The sequence below is a fragment of the Leopardus geoffroyi genome, chromosome E2 (genome assembly GCF_018350155.1).
Source record: "Leopardus geoffroyi isolate Oge1 chromosome E2, O.geoffroyi_Oge1_pat1.0, whole genome shotgun sequence".
Classification (NCBI taxonomy): domain Eukaryota; kingdom Metazoa; phylum Chordata; class Mammalia; order Carnivora; family Felidae; genus Leopardus; species Leopardus geoffroyi.
In genome coordinates this window covers 51,803,143-51,814,640 of record NC_059335.1, presented here as the reverse complement: position 1 = coordinate 51,814,640, position 11,498 = coordinate 51,803,143, and the positions used below count along the sequence as shown (strand labels likewise).

Here is an 11,498-nt window from a genome sequence, read left to right as displayed (position 1 = left end):
AGGAGGTGGACATCTAGGGGGACCATTATTTCCACCTTAATAAATATTTATGGAACACTTGAATAATAAATAAATGGCCAACTAGCTTGGAAGTTCTTTGGGGGCAAATGGCTGCATTTAAATTTCTTTTGCTGCTCCTTATGCCTACCCAAGTCAGACCAATATTGAGGCTTAGTAATTATTCTGATGGGCGTTTTCTGATTCCCAGAGGAAGACGCAGACTCAGGGAAGAGTTCTTTCTTTAATTATCAGCTTCAGAAGAGGGCCCGGAGACCCTTAAGGTCCTAGGTGAGGAGGGTTTTCAAGATCTAATTAAATATCTAATATTCTTTAGAAGCCATGAGATTTATAGTTGGTGCCACGGTAATTGGCACGGCTTCTCCCAGAGTGACAAATGTAGGTATTAGAAACGTTTGCCCCTAAGGTGATTCCAGCCAAGGTGATTAATTTCGGGGAGATTAATACGGGGAGGCTGAGGACCGTGTGTTTGGCAATCAAGCAGGCTGGGCTTCCCCAACCTGGATGGAAGCCCAGCTTTGGAGGGGAGAGAGATAAACCGAGGCAGATACTTCACGAGTACCATCCACACAGCCGCACCCTCACCCAGGAGGTGAGTGAGCGCAGTCAGGTGGTGTGTGTGCTGGATAAAAGCCGCAGGGGTTCGCCTCCCATGATTTCACATGCTTTTCTCAAGGATGACCCAGCAGAGACCTTCAGTTGCAAGGTAGGAGGAGGAGGATGGCCTGTGTAGCTGTCCCCTCTCAGGCTATTGTTAGTGATGGCGCTTTAAAAACTTGAGGAGCCTCACTCACCAGGCTCAAGCATGAGGTTGCTCTGCGACCCTCCGTCTGCCTGGTGGTCCTCACACTCTTTTCCTCCCGGATGTTCAGTGAACTGGACCTTGGCCGGAGCCAAACAATACAGCGAGTCTGGCTCACGCCCAGAAAGCACAACGGCTCGCAGACCGGGGGTCCGGCTTCAGCGGCAACCAGGTGCGTGGCCCGAGGCAAATCTCTTTCTCTCCCTGGGTCTCAGTTTCACCGTGTGTGAAATGGGGATATCATTCCTCTCTAACCCAGAAGAGCATCAAATGCGATTCTACTGCCTGTAAAGCCCTTAAAACACGAGAATTTCACAAGGAAGAGGGGTCTGTTTTAATTTTCACAGTGAACGAGTTTCATCAAGTCCTGTTTGGAAAAACTGAGGAAATCCTGTTGATTACACCCTTTGGTGCTTATCTTCCTCTTAGGTTTATTCGAATCTATCTCAAGATCGTCTTCCAGGAAACTAAACATTAAGTAGCAGCAGTGCCAGCAGTGATCATTTGTGAGCGTGTATGAGCAAACACTCGTAACTGAACACCGTTTCGTGGGTTTTTACAAAGAGGCCTGTGACTTCGCGGCTTTGCTACCTGCGTGTCGTGGAGAAGCGCCGAGTTACTCCCAAAGTCCTGGTGCTGCCATATATACAGTAGGGCTCCTGGACAGAGGTCTGGGAAATTCCTTGGTGAGCCACAGGGTGACATCTTTAATTCCCATCTGGGGATCGCCTTGCCTGCCCACCCACCACTGAGGATACAGCCCATCTGTAGACCTCTTCACAAAACTGCTTTCACATAGGCGATAACACTTACCGGTTACTTCCTGCGTGCCCGCCGGGCGCCTTTGCTTCTTAACATGTTACAATGTTTACTCTGCACAACAACCTTATGTGGGAGGTACTTTGATAACAGAGAGGGCAAGCTACTTACCTAAGGTGACTCAGCTAAGAAGTGGTGGACAAATACTTTGTATTTGGGGCTAAATCTAGGGCTCTAGATTCCTCCTTAACCATGACCCTGCACCCCTTCCATTTGACATTCCCAGAAACGTTGCCCCATGGACACGAAGGGTAATATTCGCTCTATTTTGAATCAGATGAGACAGAACCTTAGGGAAATCCAGGTACGTAAGGGGCAGGGCCACAGTTAGAAGACAGGTTTGGGACATTTATTATTATTTTTTAATGTTTATTTATTTTGAGAGAGAGAGAGAGTGCGCGCAAGCAGGGGAGGGGCAGAGAGAGAGAGAGAGAGTGAGAGAGAATCCCAAGGAGGCTCCATGCTGTCAGCACAGAGAGCCCCACGCGGGGCTTGAACTCACAAACCGTGAGATCATGACCTGAGCCGCAATCAAGAGCTGGATGTTTAACCCATTGAGCCATCCAGGAGCCCCAGGTTTTGGACACTTAGAACGGCGGTCCTTTTGGTGTTTCATCATGCTGCACTCATGTCCTGGAGAGGGACCATCTTCGATTTTTCATGAAGGAAAAAGGGACACCCCTATGATCTATGTGCCTAGCTAGTTCGGACTGTACATTCGATTCTCTCCTGGTTTCTCCAAGATGGCTGTAATAACAGCTGTTGGCCAGGTGGGGCGCTCTAACCAACAGCCGGGCACCTGCCTTTAAGGCAGTTTGACCAACTGTAATGTGTTTCCAAATCTCCCCGGGATCCTGCTAAATGCAGCTTCTCATTCTCTAAGCCTGTGGAAGAAGAGGAAGAGCCTGTGACTCTGCATTTCTAGCCAGTTCCCAGGCGAATCTGATACCACCGGTTCTGGGACCACACTCACACGAGCGAGGTTTTCGTTGCGAGCACCAGTGAGGGGCAGAAGAAACTTTCGTGGGTTGACTGACAGAACGTATTGTCTGAGAGGTTTTCAGTTTCTTTCCATTTTTTTCTGTTTGTTACTCTGCTACGGAGGCTGATCAAAATTTGGGTTGTGAGATTTAAAATGAGGTCTGACATCAGAAAAGCGTCTTCGAAATCACAGCTGCTAGAGAGAGAGAGAGAGAGAGAGAGAGAGAGAGAGAGAGAGAAAGAGAAAGAGAAGGAGAAAAAAATAAGAGAAAAGAAAGGGAAAAAAAAATGACAGGGTCTGTCCAATCACTGTGACATGTGTTCTGGCCTGGAAGAAAAGCCAGAGACAGGAGGCCACAACAGAGGAAGTGTTTTGCTAGGCTTTCTCTGGGAAATCGAACTAGAAGGGACAGGTTGGGGGGTGGGGGTGGGGGGAGAGGGTCTGATCTGAAATAAATGCCAGGTGTGGAGTTGAGGAAAAGGCCACTGAAAGGGATGATACAAGATCCCGAATCTGGTACTGATTTTTCCAGAAACACTGCGGTCCTCAGGGCGACTGCTTATTCTAAGTCTTTTGGTATGACTATGGCCAACCCCGCCCCCCAAACCACATTTCCCCGCCGCTCTCATCACTTCCTCAAGGTCTAATTTCTTTTTTTTTTTTTTTTAATTTTTTTTTTCAACGTTTATTTATTTTTGGGACAGAGAGAGACAGAGCATGAACGGGGGAGGGGCAGAGAGAGAGGGAGACACAGAATCAGAAACAGGCTCCAGGCTCCGAGCCATCAGCCCAGAGCCCGACGCGGGGCTCGAACTCACGGACCGCGAGATCGTGATCTGGCTGAAGTCGGACGCTTAACCGACTGCGCCACCCAGGCGTCCCTCAAGGTCTAATTTCTAAAGCGACTGGTGGCACCTGGGTGGCTCAGTCGGTTAAGCGTCCAACTTTGGTTCAGGTCGTGATCTCATGGTTCGTGGGTTCGAGCCCTGCGTCGGGCTCTGTGCTGACAGCTCAGAGCCTGGAGCCTGCTGCAGATTCTGTGTCTCCCTCCCTCTCTGTCCCTCTCCCACTCCCACTCTGTCTCTCTCTCTCAAAAGTACAATAAACATTAAGAAAAAAATTTTTTAAGCTAAAGTGACTGAATGTCTTGGGTTTCCTGGAACAATTGTCATCTCAATATCCTGTCTTGGTTTCCAGCTATGTGCCCAAATCTGCACCCAGCTTTTGGTTTTGAAAATACGGTCGTTGTAATTATGCCCCAGCAAGAACACCTATACTGTTGGTTAGCTTAATCGATGCCCTGTGTATCTCAAAGGTTCTTAACTTGCGGGGTGGGTGGGGGGTGGTGAGGAGTCATGGGGCTTTCAGGAATTTTGTGAAACCTGTGGATGCACGTGTGCCCAGGCGTGCAAAAATTTGCATTTTTCTAGGATGTCTCAGAGACTCTCAAGCCCTTTGCATTGCAGGACCTGATTGGATCTGTGGACTCCAGATTCAGAACTCTGGCTGTTGATGATGGATGCTGATGTGCCCATGGAGGAATGAGCTGCCTTTCCATATACAACTTGTCAATGTGCCGTCCCTGACTCTTGCAATGTCATTTCTGCCCCTGCTGAAGAGCATAGGTGATTTTTCCTCGTGGACGCAGAGTATTATGCGGATGGCCACATCCCACATAATGTGTTTTGTACACCAGCCCTGTTGCTTTTTGTCAGCTCCTACTTTTGCAGAGACATCGTGAGTTACTCTTTTTCTTTTCTTAATGTTTGTTTAGTTTTTGAGGGAGAGAGAGATTGAGAGACAAAGTATTAGAGGGCGAGGGGCGAAAAGAGAGGGGGAGACACAGAAACCAAAGCAGGCTCCAGTCTCTGAGCTGTTAGCACGGAGCCCGATGCGGGGCTTGAACTCATGAACCGTGAGATCATGACGTGAGCTGAAGCCGGACGTTTAACCGAATGAACCACCCAGGTGCCCCTTGAGTTACTCTTCCAGGCAAAGAGAGAGGGAGCCCTAAAAGGTGAATAAATGGCTTTTCTAGTAGCAGAACACACATTTTTCTTAGGCAAAGTTTCTAGAGCTAGAAGGGATCCCTGAGATCCTCTCATCGGGGAGGTATGATCGCCAATACCTACCTTCCGGGTAGGTAGCGTGAAAGCGTGAAATCAACCTATTGTATCTGTTCGATGAGGACACACTCTGTCTGCATCTGACACACTTAGAAATAGTCTTCAGTTCCACAAGAGCGTGTTTTCTTTGCCACTTTTATTGAAGCAGGCGGCTTTCATTGTCTCTCTGCCCCTGTTCCATTTTTTTTCCTATCACTCGTTGGAAAATGAAATGGTTCTCTACAACAAGAGAACAATAGAGTAACGTGCACATAAATGAAAAATAACGTCTACCTCCCTACCAGTAGCAGGGATTGATATGGGGGGGGGGGTCGTGCAGATGGTCACAAACTGGATTGCCAGGGCCCCCAGGTCAAGTGGCTAGCGGCTACACACTTCTGACAGCTGTGGACACAAGGAGTGCAGCTGGAGATGGCCAGATCTTCTGATTTTTCAGGAGAACCTTGATACGTAGAATTTGAGTGGCCATCTCTTTACGCGAAACGTCTTGGGCTATGTTGGGTTTTAACGTTTGTTTGCTTGTTTGGTTTTATTTAATACCGTATGACCCAAAGAAAACATGCCTGCCAGCCAAATCCTGCCAGCTGGCTGCCGGTTTGTGATTTCTGATCTGGTTCAGCTCCTTCGTTTCACAGGCCAGGATGCTGAGCGGGAAAGTGACACGTGCGCATATATTTAGTGGAAGTGTTAGGGGATTGAAGCCAGGCCTCCTGGTTTTCAATTTATTTCTACTCCTGTTCCACCATCCTTTTCCACTAATTTCATTCTCTCGCCTTCTTTACTTTGCACGGAGGGCAAGCGGCATCCTTAACGTTAAGCTATATGCATAGAAGTACGAGGACTGGAGACATTCTTCAATCAAGTGCCAAAGGTTCAAGGACCTCTTGGGTGATATTTAAGAGCAGAGCAATTCACACGATTTCTGACAACAGTAGCAGGTACTAAGAATCCTTAACATAGCTTTTCTCTACCCTCAACCACGATTTGCTGTTCCCTGCAGATAATGTGTCCTAGGACATACTGTGTTTGGAAAATCATTAAGCCATAAATCGATTATTCTCCAGAGCGTTTTATACAGGATTCCAACAAAATAGTTCTGGCGGTCTGAAACCAGAAGATCTTGCAGGCTGCAGAAATTTTGTTATGGCAGAGAATTTACAAGATATCTTTTTAGCCTGATTAAAAAAAAAAAATCCATGAAAATAGGCAGGGATTCGTCAGGATTTCAGTACAGGGCTTTAATGTGTTCCAGTGAATCAATAAGGAACATAACCTCTTTGAGGACGCTCAGAGCAACAATGCATCATCGATTTTTCATATTCTGCGTGATGACTCTGGCCAGGCATTGAGTCCTAGGGGGGAGAAACAAAAGTGAAGATTGTAAAAAATATTCCTTTCGAACAGCAGAGTGGGTGAGAGAAATTCATGCAAGATTTAAGGTAAGTGGGAAAGGACCCAGAGCCACTGTTCTCGGGAGAATGGGGCCAGTGGGACTCTGGCTATTGGAAGCAAGTGGAACAGCTTCCCTATTGGAACAGTTTAATTGTGAAAACGTTTCATTCGTGATCAGAAAAGCCCTTAACTGTCAGGTCTTTGGAACCAGACCAATCTTTTCCACCAATGTAATGTCACCATTCAGGGTAGAACCCAGTGCTTACTAAGCGCTCAATATATATCCAGGGTCTTTTGGGGCACGGGGTGGCTCAGTCGGTTAAGTGTCCAACTCTTAATTTCAGTTCAGCTGATGATCTCATGGTCTTTGAGATCCACAGAGGCACAGAGCCTGCTTGGGATTCTCTCTGTCTCTGTCTCTCTCTCCTTCTCTCCCTGCCTTTCCCCCACTCGTGCTCTCTCTCTCTCTCTCTCTCTCGCTCGCTCTCTCAAAATAACTAAATAAACTTTAAAAAAATAGAAAAAAATGTATCCAGATCTTTTTACTTTTAATTTATGAAGTGCTACCAAGTGTCAGGCACAGCGTTAAGACTGAGAATAAAGACAGATGTACATATTCTGGTGAATCTCGGGGTTTTTGCTCTGCTATGTGGCTGCACCTTCTTGGGTGGACTCCTGAGCTCCCCCAGAGGTATCTCCATTCGTGGATATCTGTTTAATTACTGTTCTCTGTTGGGGGACAGAATCTGGGTCTCCTGCTCTGCCATGTTGGTCCTAACCATCCTGTTTCAAATGTGCCATCTGTTCAGATACCCACGGATAAACAATGAGCAAACTGGGAAATGGCTCTGAGAAGGATGCTTTCAGAGCTGGGGAAGATAGCTATTTAATAGCTTTCAAGATTTTTTTTTCCTAGATCCAAGCAGAGCCCTTCTTTTTTTTTTTTTTTTTTTTTTTTAATTTTTCAACGTTTATTTATTTTTGGGACAGAGAGAGACAGAGCATGAACGGGGGAGGGGCAGAGAGAGAGGGAGACACAGAATCGGAAACAGGCTCCAGGCTCTGAGCCATCAGCCCAGAGCCCGACGCGGGGCTCGAACTCACGGACCGCGAGATCGTGACCTGGCTGAAGTCGGACGCCCAACCGACTGCGCCACCCAGGCGCCCCCAAGCAGAGCCCTTCTTAAGTCATGTCTGCTAGGGGATCGTAACATACGAGAGGTGCCCCGTTGGTGCAGAGCAGTGAGGCCGAGCTCAGGAGGTGACCGTGATTGCCCAAGCTGGAAATGCCTGCAGGCAAACTGGGACCCAGAGGGTGGTGTCGGTCGCGATGGAGAGGAATGGGTGGGCTCCAGAGACACTCGGGAGGTAGAATCTGGATAGAATTGGAGAAGAGGGAGAAGAAGGAGGTCCCAAGGGGTCTCCCAGCTTTCTGGCTTGTGTAGATAATTTGATGGTGGTGCCATTTGGTGAGGATAGGGAGCCCTGGAGGGGAATTTGTGATGGAGGCAGGCCCGTGAGCTCAGTTTTGGATACAGTGAATCTGTGACATCTAGTGGAGATGTCAAGTTGTATCAACAAATGCAGGAAAGTTGTAAACGTCAAAGGGGTGGTCAGGGCAAAGAATATAAGTTCTAGTATATTCCGCCTGCAGGTTGGACTTTGAGGCACCGATAGCTCAAGGTAAAAGGTAAAAGGTTAACAAAAGAGGCATAGAACTGGGTTTCTCCACTTAGCACCATTAACATCCTGGGCTGTATAATTCTTTGGGGGATCTGCCCCATGCACTGTGGGATGTCTAACAGCATCCCTGACTTCTGATCCCTTGATGCCAGGACCCCCCCCCAGTTGTGATAACCAACTATTTCCAGGGCAGGGCAAAATTGCTTCTGGTTGTGAACCATGGGCAGAGAGTTATGGTTATGAACTGGTGTTGTGGCATTTGATTGCCTGGCTCTGTCCACGACCGGACACAATAGCCAGGCTGGGTAACTCACTGAACCTCTCTGTGTCTGTCTCTTCCTCTGGCACAGAGACAATAGTAGGGGCTGGTCCCTTACTACCTTGGTAGAGGTAAAAGAGAAAGCTTGAGAAAAATCGCATAGAAGGGTGGCTCACAGGCAGTGTTTGTTGTTGTTCTATTCCTGGTGTTAATCTTACTGAGAAGCACGTAGCATCTAGAAGACTTGAGAAACTCCAACATTCAAGATGAAATGGAAATAGAACGAGACAGAAAACGGGAATGAGCAGTTGCCACATCGGAGGAAAGGGCGTGAGTGTGATGTCACAGGAGTGAAGGGAGAAATCAACTCAATACATTTTACGGAGACAAAGTACTCCCAAATAAATGCCTTTGTTAAATTTATTAGCATGTAGGAATGATAGTTTTGTCACGCTCTTATGCAGCCCTCAGAATGCACTGAGAACATATGGTAAAGACTTCTTTCTCTCCCTCAGCCTGATGGTCACTTTAAGACAATGCTACAGGGGCGCCTGGGTGGCCCAGTGCGTTAAGCGTCCCACTTTGGCTCAGGTGACGATCTCGTGGTTTGTGGGTTTGAGCCCCATGTGGGGCTCGGATCCTAGAGCCTGCTTGGATGCTGTGTCTCCCTCTCTCTGTCTCTCTTTTCCCTCCCCAGCTTGTGCTCTCTCTCTTTCTCTCTCGAAAATAAATGAACATTGAAAACAAAATTCTTTTAATAAAATAAAACAATGTTACATAGCTGATGGAGACACATAAAACATTGGTGAAAGGTGAGCCCAGAAGAAACAGCAAACTGTGTGTAGAGATATTACCTAACTCTGATGGCTCCTTCCCGCTGAACAAGACACAGGAAGAGACAAGGGATAGGGTAACCGTTACCTGGGTGAAAAACAGTCTAGAGGCATAACTGCGTTTATCAGCCAAATTGTTCTGTCTATACAGTTTGACATCTTCGGTACTGATACTCCAGACAGAGAGCAGTTTTCCGCCTGTTTCTTCCTCTTTCTCCACCCCAACTGACCTAACCGGCTTTCGGCTAATTCTCAAATTCCGCCGTGTAATTCTGCTGTAGGAAAATGAACGCACCGCATGAAAGAACAGAACTCCTGGAAATTATGGATGTCTTCCTCCCTCCCTCTCCCTCCCTTCAGATACACATTATGTCCTCAGAGTGCCCCTGGCATTAAGTTAGGTGCAGGATACAGAAGAGAATGAGGGAGAGGGGACCTTGGGACTTAAATGTCCTTTGTTTTTTTTTTTTGTTTTTTTATTTTTTTATTTTTTTTTAACGTTTATTTATTTTTGAGACAGAGAGAGACAGAGCATGAACGGGGGAGGGGCAGAGACAGAGGGAGACACAGAATCGGAAACAGGCTCCAGGCTCTGAGCCATCAGCCCAGAGCCCGATGCGGGGCTCGAACCCATGGACCGCGAGATCATGACCCGAGCCGAAGTCGGCCGCTTAACCGACTGTGTCCTTTGTTTTTAAAAACGAGCAAAATCATGAGCCCTGAGTGATGTATAGAATTGTTGACTCACTATGTTGTACACCTGGAACTGATTTAAAACTGTATGTTAACTGTACTGGAATTAAAACTTTTAAAATGTAGAACAATGTCTTAAATACACACACACACTCATATGTGCATGCGCACACACGCACAGATGCTTATGAAAAAGGTAAAGAAAATAACCAGAATGAGTTGATAAGGAAAGAAAGAGGTACTCACCTTCTACAGAGAGATCCGGAAGAGACCCTTCGGGGGCACAACACTGAAGCCAAGATCTGAACGATAAGCCCAGAGCAGAGCTCGGGGAGAAAATTCCAGGTAGAACAGACCCATGTGGGAGAAGGCCGGCCTGCCTTGTGCTCACGGTGCCGTGGAGTCCCGTGAGGGGCTACGGGGGACCATGAGGACCACTTGAAGACCACAGGAGGCCTTTGAGGTTGTCCTGGGTGCAGAGGGAGAGGGCAGAGCTGGGATGGGTGGGACAGCCGTGGGCAACACCTGTTCTGGGAAGAGAGGAGGGTCCCCTGACCCCGGCTGTGGCTGGGTAGAGAAGGGACAAGTTTGGGAAAATTTTCCTCTCCCCCATCTCTATGTGACTACCCTTGCTGTGAGCATTTAAAATTTTTTAATGACTCATGATGGTGTCTTATCTCTTTTCCTGAATGAGTCTCTGGGGAATAGCGATCCCTTCTAAATCCTCAGCCTAGTGTTCTGGGATACAAATGAGTCACCAGTGTGGATTCCTGTCCTGTCATTTGTCTGGGAGAGACAGAGGCTTGTTACAGTATCACCCTCAGCCTTCATATTCTTTTTTTTTTTTTTAATTTTATTTTTAATGTTTATTTATTTTTGACAGAGAGAGAGAGAGAGACAGAGCATGAGCAGGGGAGGGGCGGAGAGAGAGGAAGACACAGAATCTGAAGCAGGCTGCAGGCTCCGAGCTTTCAGCACAGAGCCCGAGGCGGGGCTCGAACTCAAAGACCACGAGATCATGACCTGAGCTGAAGTCAGACGCTCAACCAGCTGAGCCACCCAGGCAGCCCTCAGCTTTCATATTCTTAAGTGAGTATCACGTTGCTTCCAAAGCCTCTTTGGAAGAGTAAATTAAGAACCAGGGTGAGAGTGGGAGGGAGACACTACAATGAAAAACTGCTTTGGCTTGAAGCTCATTGGAAAAAGTGTCCATTCATTTACTAAGTGTTTATTAAGTGCCTCTGTGTACGAAATGAGTAACGCAGTTTTTTACCTCTTTTAGTCTCTGCCTAGTTGTAAAGCCAGACACATAAACAAATAATGTCAGACGATTGCATGCTTGAATAGAGTGCATACCACAAAACTAGAGGGGACAAAGTGGGGACTTAATTCTGCCTGGCAAGGCTGGGGAGAGTTCCTAAGGTAGGTAAGATGTGAGCTGGGTTGAGAAGCTTGGGTGGTGGTTCACCAGGTGGAAAGGGGAGCAGAAGGGACTTCAGCTATAAAGAAATATGTATGTGCAAAGGCCCTGAGGCCTAAAGAAGCGTGCAGGTTCCCAGAAAGCCAAACCGTCTTCTGAAACACATGGTAATTAGCAGCATTAGATGGGACTGGGAAGCTTAAAGCGGACCAGGCTGTGATGGGCATTTAAGACATTCCAGTATCAGACATTCTCCTATAGGTCAGTGCTTCCAAAACCCAATTTCAGCCATTCAAGTACCATCTTCCATGATATTTCTCTATATACATATGAAGGAGAGCAGAATATACCACCCCAAAAGGTGCCTCTTTGCCATAAGGATTGTTTGAGGCTGATTATTTTTAAGAAACAGCAGACGTAGAAAAAGCCCTGAAAACTGAGTAGAGGAAATTTACATTTATGAGAGAAATC

General features: G+C 47.1%; 1 long non-coding RNA gene across 1 annotated transcript; it reads right to left on the bottom strand.

Moving 5' to 3' along the window:
* Positions 1-5,960: 5,960 nt before the first annotated feature.
* On the bottom strand, positions 5,961-10,426 carry LOC123578423. The gene is made up of 2 exons (XR_006702385.1): positions 9,854-10,426; positions 5,961-6,099 (listed from the first exon to the last, which is right to left on the bottom strand). It is a non-coding gene; the product is annotated as an uncharacterized LOC123578423 (long non-coding RNA).
* Between the last annotated feature and the right edge of the window lie 1,072 nt (positions 10,427-11,498).